The sequence below is a fragment of the Erythrolamprus reginae genome, chromosome 4 (genome assembly GCF_031021105.1).
Source record: "Erythrolamprus reginae isolate rEryReg1 chromosome 4, rEryReg1.hap1, whole genome shotgun sequence".
Classification (NCBI taxonomy): domain Eukaryota; kingdom Metazoa; phylum Chordata; class Lepidosauria; order Squamata; family Dipsadidae; genus Erythrolamprus; species Erythrolamprus reginae.
The window spans coordinates 42,011,465-42,023,060 of record NC_091953.1 but is presented as its reverse complement, the minus strand read 5'-3'; positions in this window follow the sequence as shown (position 1 = coordinate 42,023,060).

Sequence of the window (11,596 nt, the reverse complement as noted above, 5' to 3'; positions counted from 1 at the left end):
AATATACATTGTAACAAATCTAATATTAAAAGAAAGTACATGTATTTTAAAAAAATGTCATTTAAAAAAACATACAACACAAGCATACTATACATAAAGTCTATAAGCCTGGGGGAGATGTCTAAATTCCCCCCAAAATGAGATCCAGAGGAGCAAGCAATCGAGACTTTACTTGAACCTGCTTTATTATTAATATTATTAATAATATTATTAATAAAATTTTGTGCATATAGTGAACAAGGAAATAAGTAATGCTATCCAGTCAAGATAATACAATATTGTTACACAGGTTTAGTAATCAACTAAACGGACAGAAAAGGCCAAGATTGCAGTCTTCTGCTTGACTACTTAAAAGTAACTTGTGTTGGATTTTCTGTGACATATGCTTCCAAATAAATTGTTATAAAATCCGGCTACATAAATGTAATTTTTAGGCATAAGGCTATGTCTGGCAACTCGTTATTTATGGTGGTTCACTCTATTATGTGTTCAAGAAAAGCTTGTATTGAGGTTTTCTTACAGCTGAGGTGGGTATATATGTGCACATTTGTGCGGGAAAGCCAAAAATATATCGAATGAAGCAATTTCATAACCATAATGTTGGATATAAACATGGCATTCAAAATATCCTGAATGGGTGAATTAAGATACTAATAATGGTCTGCTCAATAAATAAATAAGACTTAGCTTTACTCCCAGAAAATCAATGGTCATTGCTTGCTTTTCTTGTTAATTTCAATAAATTTTAAGTATAACCAAAAGCATGCAAGTCTAATGAGAATTACGGTAAACTGTAATAAACTTAGATGATCTTCCATGTAGAACTATTCTGAATCGGTCTTCAAATATTTGATGCCTACCTGGTTTTTAAAAACTAATTTCTAATGCCATAATGAATAATGAATAATGTTTTATTCAGTCTAATTTATTAGAGAAAGTCTTTTTCTAGCCAAGGAATGCTATTACTACAACATCCAACATTTATTTTAACATGTTTTTAAGAGTTAAGCGATTGGAACCATATACAATTTAACTGCTAAATTCTTAACTTGATTCTGTATATATCTTATAATTTTTTTTCCTTTAAACAAAATAAGGAACATAATTATAATGTAATAATTGCATTTGATTTATAGATGCACATTGTATGAATAACCTTGCTATCCTTTTTTACTATTCCACCTTTGAATTTGCTGCTAGGGTGATTTATTTTTTGTTTGGGTTTGGTTTTGCTAATGCATGTTGAGTATTCATTGTCTTTATGTTTTTAATACTCTGTGTTAACTTTACAGAATAAAACATTTTAAAGCAAAGACTGCTTGAAGCAAAATGTTATATTTAGAAACATCGAAGTACTAGTGATTTTTTGATTTTCTATTGCTCTTTGTATTGCTCTTTGTTTTTTGTACTAAGAATTGATGTCTTAGTATAACTAATTGCTTTGCTTCATTATATGGGGAGGGGGGGATTGGTTAAATTATTGAATATAATGACACTATCCTGAATTGTATTTTAAAATTATTCTTCCTTCAAAAACAGTTAAGGGAAATATGTATGGATTTTTCCATCCCAGTCTTCTGCAAATTTTATTTCTTATAATATTGATCTGAGAGTTAGTGATTGGTCTGAAGCAGATTGGGAGCCTCAAAAATAAGTAGGGATGAACACAGGTTTCCTGACATGTAGCCCAACATTAAGTTCTTTTTTAAATTGTCTCTCTGAAGATGGTTAATTAGTAACTATTTTTTATTCCACTCTATTGTGTACATTTCTCCAAGACTCCCCACAATTTTCCTGGCAAAGTTTTTCAGAAAAAAAATTGAAAACAGGTGGTTCTCCCTGAACACAATGATATCTGAGATTATTCATGAAATATAGATCATTTGCACATTCTTGTAATCACTACACATTGTAAGAATTAGCATGAATAGCAGCGTGAGATTTTTTTATATTTCTCACATGTTCAAAAAAATCAATAAATATCAGATTCTCTGAGACCAAATTTTTAATATCATCCATCTAGCATCAAACTACAATTTTTAGCCTAAGGATTTTAATAAAAAGCACAGAAAATTGCACACTGCATTTTACACTTTGCATACCTCCATAGAAAAGATTTTTAAAATGACTGAAATCATAAGTAACTGCCTATAGATGGCACTGTTTTGCAAATAATTGCTTTTTTAAATTGAACTGGCCACTTTCTTTTTCCAGTATGAAATTACTGTATTTGAAAGGCCACATTATGGGAAGAGTTTCAAAACTTATCTCTTGTAGTATTACAACATTAGCATGAAAAGAGTATGTCCATAGCTCATCTTAGAATCTCAGGTGGATTTTTTTTTTCTTCTTGCACATTATCTCCACATAGTAAGGATCCTAAGTGTTCCGTTAGTTTTAAAGTAATATTTATTTGTTTTACGAGTTTTTGGAGAGGGGCGGCATACAAATCTAATAAATAATAATAATAATAATAATAATAATAATAATAATAATAATAATAATAAATAATTCCTTTGAGAAGACTATGGTTCTTTTGATAGCCAGGCTCTATGCCTGTGATGGTGAACCTATGGCATGCGTGCAACAGACAGCATGCAGAGCCCTCTGTGGCCACGCAAGCCATTCATCCCAGCTCAGTTCCATCACGGATGCACATGTGCCTCCTGCCGGCCAGCTGGTTTTCAGGTCTCTGCTGCGCATACGCACAGATGGTGTGTGGGGGTCACAAGCAGGGGGTCATGAGTGCATGTGGGGGCAGAGGGAATTGCATGCATAGTCCGGCGGAGCAGCAAATCCTCCCCTCTGCCTCCGCCAGAACCAGAAACTTCTCCGGGTCCCGTCAACTAAACCAGTGTTTTTCAACCAGTGTGCCGTGGCACACTAGTGTGCCGTGAGACATGGTCAGGTGTGCCGCGAAGCTCAGAGAGAAAGAAAGCAAGGGAGAGAGAAAGAAAGAGAGAAAGAAAGCAAGAGAGAGAGAGAAAGCAAGAGAGAAAGAGCGAGAGAGAGAGAAAGAGAACAAGAGAGAGAGAAAGAAAGCAAGAGAGAGAAAACAAGAGAGAGAAAGAGAGAGAAAGAAAGCAAGAGAGAGAGAAAGAGGGAGGGAAGGAGAGAGAGAGAAAGACATAGGAGGGAGGGAGGGAGAAAGAGCAAAAAAGAGGAAGGAAGAGAAAGAGGGATGGAGAGAGAGAAAGAAACAGGAAGGAAGGGAGACAAAGAGGGACGGAGAAAGAAATAGAGTGAAGGGGAGGAAGAGAGAGAGAGAGAGAATTTTTTTGTCCAAACTTTTTTTAGCCGCCCCCCCCCCTCAATGTGCCCCAGGGTTTCGTAAATGTAAAAAACGTGCCACGGCTCAAAAAAGGTTGAAAATCACTGTCCTAGATAATGTCCTAACCACTCTACTCTTACTGAAGTGAACCTTCTACATTTGTGCCAGTATTATTAGATCATGTTGACTGGGAGGTAAATGGGGGCCTGTTTACAATCCAACATCAGAGGAGAGCACTAGATCAGTGTTTCCCAACTGGTGTGCCGCGGCACACTAGTGTGCCGCGAGACACAGCCAGGTGTGCCGCGGAGCTCCTAGGGAAGCTCCAGCTGGACGGGGCGCTGCCAGTGCCGGGGCGGGCTTTCCCGAAACTGACAGAGAATGCCCTCTCTCGCAGCCCCCTGGCTGGGAGCACTTTCGCTGCGAGAGAGGGCTTTCTCCGTCCGTTTCGGGAATGCCCGCCCCCCCCTCTCTCTTGCGCGCCGCTACCCTTTTCTCTCAGCCCTCCCTGGCTTCGCTTCTCAATCCCTCCCTCCTTCCGTCTTTCCTTCCCCTCAGCCGTTCTGTCTGGGGGTATCCCGCTCTTCCCTTCCCCGCCTCCCAGGCTTTGCCACCCCCACCCCCTTTTTCGTTGGCAAGGAGTCCTTTGCCGCATCCTGCAGTTCGCACTCGGCTCGAGGCTGCTTTCCCTGGCTGCGCTCTTTCTTTCTCTCTCTCTCTCTACTGTGAGCCGGGGGAAGGAAAAAAGATAAAAATAAAAACTTCTTGCAACGGGCCCGCGCGCGCTCGTGCCCACGCTCGTCCCTTCAGCAGCGAGGGAGGGAAGTCAGAGGGCGAGGGAGCGAGCGAGTGCTCTTGTCCTCGGTGCCCTCTGCAGCCTGCCTTCCTTCTTCTTTGCCGCCGCTGAGGGACGGAGAGAAGGATAGAAAGGAAAGAGGGAGGGAGAGATAGAAAGGAAAGAGGGAGGGAGGAAAGAGGGAGGGAGAGATAGAAAGGAAATAGATAGAAAGGAAAGAGGGAGGGAGAGATAGAAAGGAAAGAGGGAGGGAGAGATAGAAAGGAAAGAGGGAGGGAGGGAAGAGGGAGGGAGAGATACAATGGAAAGAGGGAGGGAGAGATAGAAAGAAAATAGATAAAAAGGAAAGAGGGAGGGAGGAAAGAGGGAGGGAGAGATACAATGGAAAGAGGGAGGGAGAGATAGAAAATAGATAGAAAGGAAAGAGGGAGGGAGGAAAGATTGAGGGAGAGATAGAAAGGAAAGAGGGAGGGAGAGATAGAAAGGAAAGAGGGAGGGAGGAAAGAGGGAGGGAGAAATAGAGTGAAATGGAGGAAGAGATATTTTTTTTGTCCAAACTTTTCTTTAGCCCCCACCCCCTGCCCGAGAGAGAGAGGAAGAGAGACATAGCAAGAGAGAGAGAGAAAAAGAAAGAGATAGCAAGAGAGAGAGAGAGAAAGAGAGAGAGAGAGAAAGATAGCAAGAGAGACAGAGCGAGAGACAAAGAAAGAGAGAGAGTGAGAAAGCAAGAGACACAGAAAGAGAAAGAGAGATAGCAAGAGAGAGACAGAGAAAGAGAAAGAAAGAGATAGCAAGAGAGACAGAAAGAGAGAGAGAAAGAGATAGCAAGAGAGACAGAGAGAGAGAGAAAGAGAGAGAAAGAGAGAGAGAAAGAAAGAGACATAGCAAGAGAGACAGAGAAAGAGAGAAAGAGAGAGAATGAAAGAGAGATAGCAAGAGAGGCAGAGAGAGAGAAAGGGAGAGAGAAAGACATAGAGGGAGGGAAGGAGGGAGAAAGAAAGAGGGATGGAGAGATAGAAAGGAAAGAGGGAGGGAGGAAAGAGGGAGGGAGAAATAGAGTGAAATTGAGGAAGAGATATTTTTTTTGTCCAAACTACTTTAGCCCCCACTCCCTGCCCGAGAGAGAGAGAGGAAGAGAGACATAGCAAGAGAGAGAGAGAGAAAAAGAAAGAGATAGCAAGAGAGAGAGAGAGAGAGATAGCAAGAGAGACAGAGCGAGAGACAGAGAAAGAGAAAGAGAGAAAGAAAGAGAGATAGCAAGAGACACAGAAAGAGAGAGAAAGAGAGATAGCAAGAGAGAGAAAGAAAGACAGAGAGAGAGAAAGAAAGAGATAGCGAGAGAGACAGAAAGAGAGAGAGAGAAAGAGACATAGCAAGAGAGACAGAGAGAGACAGAGAAAGAGAGAGAGAGAAAGAGATAGCAAGAGAGGCAGAGAGAGAGCAAGGGAGAGAGAAAGACATAGAGGGAGGGAAGGAGGGAGAGAGAAAGAGGGATGGAGAGAGAGAAAGAGGGAGGGAGAAATAGAGTGAAATGGAGGAAGAGATATTTTTTTTGTCCAAACTTTTCTTTAGCCCCCCCGCGCCCTCCCCCGTCCCCCGTTCAGTGTTCCCCAGGATTTCGAAAATATGAATAATGTGCCGCGGCTCAAAAAAGGTTGGGAAACACTGAACTAAACAATGTCATTTGGCGGGACCCAGGGGAAGAGCCTTCTCTGTGGTGGCTCCGACCCTCTGGAATCAACTCCCTCCAGAGATTAGAACTGCCCCCACCCTCCTTGCCTTTCGTAAACTCCTTAAAATCCACCTCTGTCGTCAAGCGTGGGGGAACTGAAACATCTCCCCCTGCCTATGTAGTTTTTTGTGTATGATATGACTGTATGTATGTTTTCATATATTGGGGTTTCTTGTTTTTTAGACTTTTAAATGTATTAATGTTATTTTAGATTCTAACTATTAGATTTGTCATTATATATTGTTTTTATCATTGCTGTGAGCCGCCCCGAGTCTACGGAGAGGGGCGGCATACAAATCTAATTAATAATAATAATAATAATAATAATAATAATAATAATAATAATAATAATACTCATTGTAATATGGGTATTTTTGGCACTCTGCAGTGCCATCACTGCCCTAGGCCATGCATGACTTTATAATTAATAACCACATCTTGAATTGCAATTGGAGACTGGCTGGCAGTTTGTGCAGCAGCAGAAGTTTCTTAAGTCTTTTGTTAAAAATGTAAATGAGAATTTGAGCCTCTGCCTTAATCCATGTTCTTGTATTCTTTCTTGTCATTTCTATAGTTTCTAACCTCATCATTTTATTCTCCATACACAGATAGACTATAACAATTTGCTCTTCCTCGAGAAAAGTTTGAATACAGTGATCCCTCTATTATCGCGAGGGTTCCGTTCCAAGACCCCTCGCAATAATCGATTTTTCGCGATGTAGGGTTGCGGAAGTAAAAACACCATCTGCGCATGCGTGCCCTTTTTTTCTATGGCCGCGCATGCGTAGATGGTGGAGTTTGCGTTCCCCGCCGCCCACGCAAAGGGAAAACCCCGATTCGGCTCCTCGCTGCTGCTGCGCTACCGAGCAGATCAGCTGCTGGGCGGCCAAAGGAACCTTCCCTGGGTCTTCCCCCTCTTGCTGGCGGGCGGGCGAGCAGCGGGCATCAGCGAGGAGCCGGGGTTTCCCCTTTGCGTGGGCGGCCGGGAAGACCCAGGTTGGGGGTTCGGGGGGGTGCTGGGAAGCCCCCCAGGCCAGCTGCGACCTTTTAAAACAGCCGCGCCGCTTCCCAGCTGAGTCCTGAAGCCAAACGCGGAAGTTCGCCTTTGGCGTTTGGCTTCAGGACTCAGCTGGGAAGCGGCGCGGCTGTTTTAAAAGGTCGCAGCTGGCCTGGGGGGCTTCCCGAGCACCCCCCCGAACCCGGGTTGGGGGTTCGGGGGGGTGCTGGGAAGCCCCCCAGGCCGGCTGCGACCTTTTAAAACAGCCACGCCGCTTCCCAGCTGACTCCCGAAGCCAAACGCGGAAGTGGTTTTTTTTTTAATTAATATTTTTTAAAAAATTGCGATATAGCGTTTCGCGAAGATTGAGATCGCGAAACTCGAGGGATCACTGTAATAGGAATAAAAGAATCTCTGTAATATAAACGTCTGTGTAATTGGCAACATACATAAACATGCTAAAGGAGAGCATCTATTCTTTCAGTTTTGGAATAGTGGTTTTTTTCCATTTCACTTTTCTCCTTTGGAACTAAACAGCATTATATTTAAGTATATATATCTAGAGTTAATGATGGTTAAAAACATTTTCCATAGCTAATAACATCATATTTGGCATCCTCATAATGCCATGCAGACAGATTTCATATATAAAAATAGAATCTTAATATAGAAAAGTTTGAAGAGAATCATGTATGCCAACATGTTGCAATGTGCAGGAAAAACCCTTAAGCTATAAGTTCGTAAATGTTTTCCAGTCTCTTCTTTAAAGTCTACAAAGATGAAGGGCTTATAGCTTTCATTTTGGTGATATTTAATCAAATTAGAGTAGAGATTTTTATTGGAAGAAGGTGGGTGGGAAAATTATTTTGAAGACAGAAGATTTTTTTCCTTAAAATCATTAGCCCTGTAACTGAGGCCTTCTATGTGGAAATACTGACGCAGGGAATCAATGAAATGACTAAAAGTGCAGTGGAGGCTTGTAAAACAATTTAAAATTGTTTTAATTGATTCCTGTACAAGTAACATTATATTCATGGGCACAGAACTATACAATACACTACCGCCTTGTGCTTAATGTGTTTGTGTTCCCTTTTAATGTATTTCTGGCTGTCAGTACTGTACAGTTCCTAGCAACAGGTTGGTATAATTAAGGTAAAAGAGCCTGAATGCAGAATTACCAACATGCCAGCATTAGTAGTTGGAAAGAAAATGAAGGTCTACTATCATGACAAGCAAAACAACAGCTGTTACTTTATTTTTGAGAAGAGGAGAAAGATGTGTGTTTAAGCATGGAACAACAGAAGTAGATTATATATCCCGTTAATGGTCAGGAAGAAAGCATTGATTGCTGACCACACTCTGAATTCAGGTTCAGAAAGGGTAAGCAACAGCTGGCTGATAGTTCCTTGTGAGTGCTAGATTTGGAAGCATCTAAACCAGAGGTGAAATTCAATTTTTTCCCCTTACTGGTTCTGTGGGCGTGGCTTGGTAGCTGCAAAATCTCCATTCGCTCCCCACTCCTGGGGGAAGGATACTGCAAAATCCCCACTCCTGGGAAAAGCATACTACAAAATCCCCATCCCTTCCCCACTCCTGGCAGAATAATACTGCAAAATCCCCATTCCCTCCCCACTCCCGGGGGAAAGATATTGAAAAATCTCCATTCCGCTGCCTGTTCTTCAGACCCTATCAGAACTGCTGAATTTCACCCCTTATTTATTTATTTATTCATTCATTCATTCATTCATTCATTCATTCATTCATTTGTCCAATACACAAATACAAAGGAAGAAAATAGACATGTGGTAATATATATAAGGGTAAAAGTGAACTTAGAGGAAAAGATATATGAAAGGAAGAGAATATATATGATAGGTGAAAGAGAGGAAAGACAATTGGACAGGGGACGAAAGGCACACCAGTGCACTTATGTACGCCCCTTACTGGCCTCTTAGGAACCTGGAGAGGTCAATCGTGGAGAGTCTAAGGGAGAAATGTTGGGGGTTAGGGGTTCACACAATTGAGTCCGGTAATGAGTTCCACACTTCGACAACTCGATCGTTGAAATCATATTTTTTACAGTCAAGTTTGGCGCAGTTCGTATTAAGTTTGAATCTGTTGTGTGCTCTTGTGTTGTTGTGGTTGAAGCTGAAGTAGTCATTGACCGGTAGGACGTTGCAGCATATGATCTTGTGGGCAATACTCAAATCGTGTTTTAGGCGCCGTAGTTCTAGGCTTTCTAGGCCCAGGATTGTTAATCTATTTTCGTAGGATATTCTGTTTCGAGTGGAGGAGTAAAGGGCTCTTCTGGTGAAATATCTTTGGACATTTTCATCCCCTGGTCTAAATATGCCCACATTTATAGCCTTCTAGTATCTGAATAGATCTTAAAGTAGTTGATCCAGCCCATGTTTATTTTGTGCATATTTCATATTGGATTTGTCATGCTGAACTCAGAAGTTTTGGAAAATAAGGTTGCTTGCCTGGAAAAACCCAATAGATCTGATCATATCTCATTTGCTTCCTTTTTTTCTATCATGAAACCACAAACCTTGAACACGATGCTCAGAAATGTTTACTCATTCTGTTCGAAAGTCTCCTTTTTGCTTAACATAATCTTGATGTAATAACCTCTGAATCTCAACTGTGATTAAAGATCAGGATTGTCTGTGGGACATAGTTCCTTCCTCAATTTTTTCTTTTTCTGTGAAAGTTTCCCAAACGTCCTCTAATATATTGAAGATAGATAAAGAACGTGGGCAAATGCTGATTCCTGAGCAACAGTAAGTTGTGAAATTTTAACTGTTATCAATAGTCGTTAGGTTTGCTACCTTCCAAATGTCTCCGTTCCCAAAACTACTGAGAAGACCAAGAGGAAGGTTATTTAAGAATAATTCTTAAGAGATTTGTCTTGCTGTATCTTGTTGAACCACAGATTTTATTTTCTGTAGTCTTTATGTTAATGCATAATGTGATTTCTAAACCATGGTTTGTATGTTTTCATGTCTATTGTGTTTTGTTGACTGGTTGGTTAGACTTCTCTGGAGACTCAGGGTGGCTCAAAACATATCAAAGCAATACAAAAAACAATTCTAAAGCCCAATTTGTTTTGTGTTCTGTGAGCCACCCCGAGTCTTCGGAGAGTCTAATAAATTATTATTATTATTATTATTATTATTATTATTATTATTATTATTATTACTACTACTATAGGAGAGTTAAATAAATTATTGTTGTTGTTGTTATTATTGTTGTTGTTGTTATTATTATTATTATTATTATTATTATTATTATTATTATTATAACAAAACAATCTAAAATGCCCAGTCAACGAAGCGGTGGAAGTGATGTGCCGGTGCCTGGAGGCTGTTGGGACCTGGATGGGTGTCAACAGACTCAAGCTCAACCCGGATAAGACGGAGTGGCTGTGGGTTTTGCCTCCCAAGGACAATTCCATCTGTCCATCCATTACCCTGGGGGGGGGAATTATTGACCCCCTCAGAGAGGGTCCGCAACTTGGGCGTCCTCCTCGATCCACAGCTCACATTAGAAAACCATCTCTCAGCTGTGGCGAGGGGGGCGTTTGCCCAGGTTCGCCTGGTGCACCAGTTGCGGCCCTATCTGGACCGGGATTCATTGCTCACAGTCACTCACGCCCTCATCACCTCGAGATTCGACTACTGTAACACTCTCTACATGGGGCTACCTTTGAAAAGTGTTTGGAAACTTCAGATCGTGCAGAATGCAGCTGCGAGAGCAGTCATGGGCTTACCTAGGTATGCCCATGTTTCACCATCACTCCGCAGTCTGCATTGGCTGCCAATCAATTTCCGGTCACAATTCAAAGTGTTGGTTATGACCTTTAAAGCCCTTCATGGCATCGGACCAGAATATCTCCGCGACCGCCTTCTGCCGCACGAATCCCAGCGATCGATTAGGTCCCACAGAGTGGGCCTTCTCCGGGTCCCGTCAACTAAACAATGTCGGTTGGCGGGCCCCAGGGGAAGAGCCTTCTCTGTGGCGGCCCCGGCCCTCTGGAACCAACTCCCCCCGGAGATTAGAACTGCCCCTACTCTCCCTGCCTTCCGTAAAGCTCTTAAAACCCACCTTTGTCGTCAGGCATGGGGGAACTGAAACACCTCCCCCGGCCACGTACAATTTATGTATTGTATGTTTGTGTGTGTGCTTGTTAATATAGTGGGGTTCTTTTTAAAACTATTTTAAATACTTAAATTTATTGAATTTATTTGGATTTGTACGATTGTTTATATTTTTTGTTGTGAGCCGCCCTGAGTTCACAGAGAGGGGCGGCATACAAATCTAAATAATAAATAAATAAATAAATAAAAATAACCAAGTCATAAGACCATTTAACCACACTCATTCACATCACAGGTCATGCTAATGGCCAGAACAGAATGTTAGAGCTCAACAGCCCTAGGCCTGCTGGCAAAGGTGAGTTTTTAAGGCCTTCCGGAAAGCCAGGAGAGTGGGGCAGTGTGAATCTCTGTGGGAAGTTGATTCCAGAGAGTTGGAGCTGCCACAGAGAAGGCCCTTCCCCTAGGGCCTGCCAGACATGTGTAAACCATGTTTAAAGAAATGATAGGTTTATATAATGCATTATGTGTGCATCATGTAGTATGTCAATACATTTTCAAGTGGGACCACAGCACAGAATCAAAAATTAATTTCATCATCCAATCTGTTCAGATATTCTATCAAATGGATAGACATTTTATCTATTACAAATGTTGGTCAATATTTCTGGATCACCAAGCATGATCAATTCTTATTTTAGTT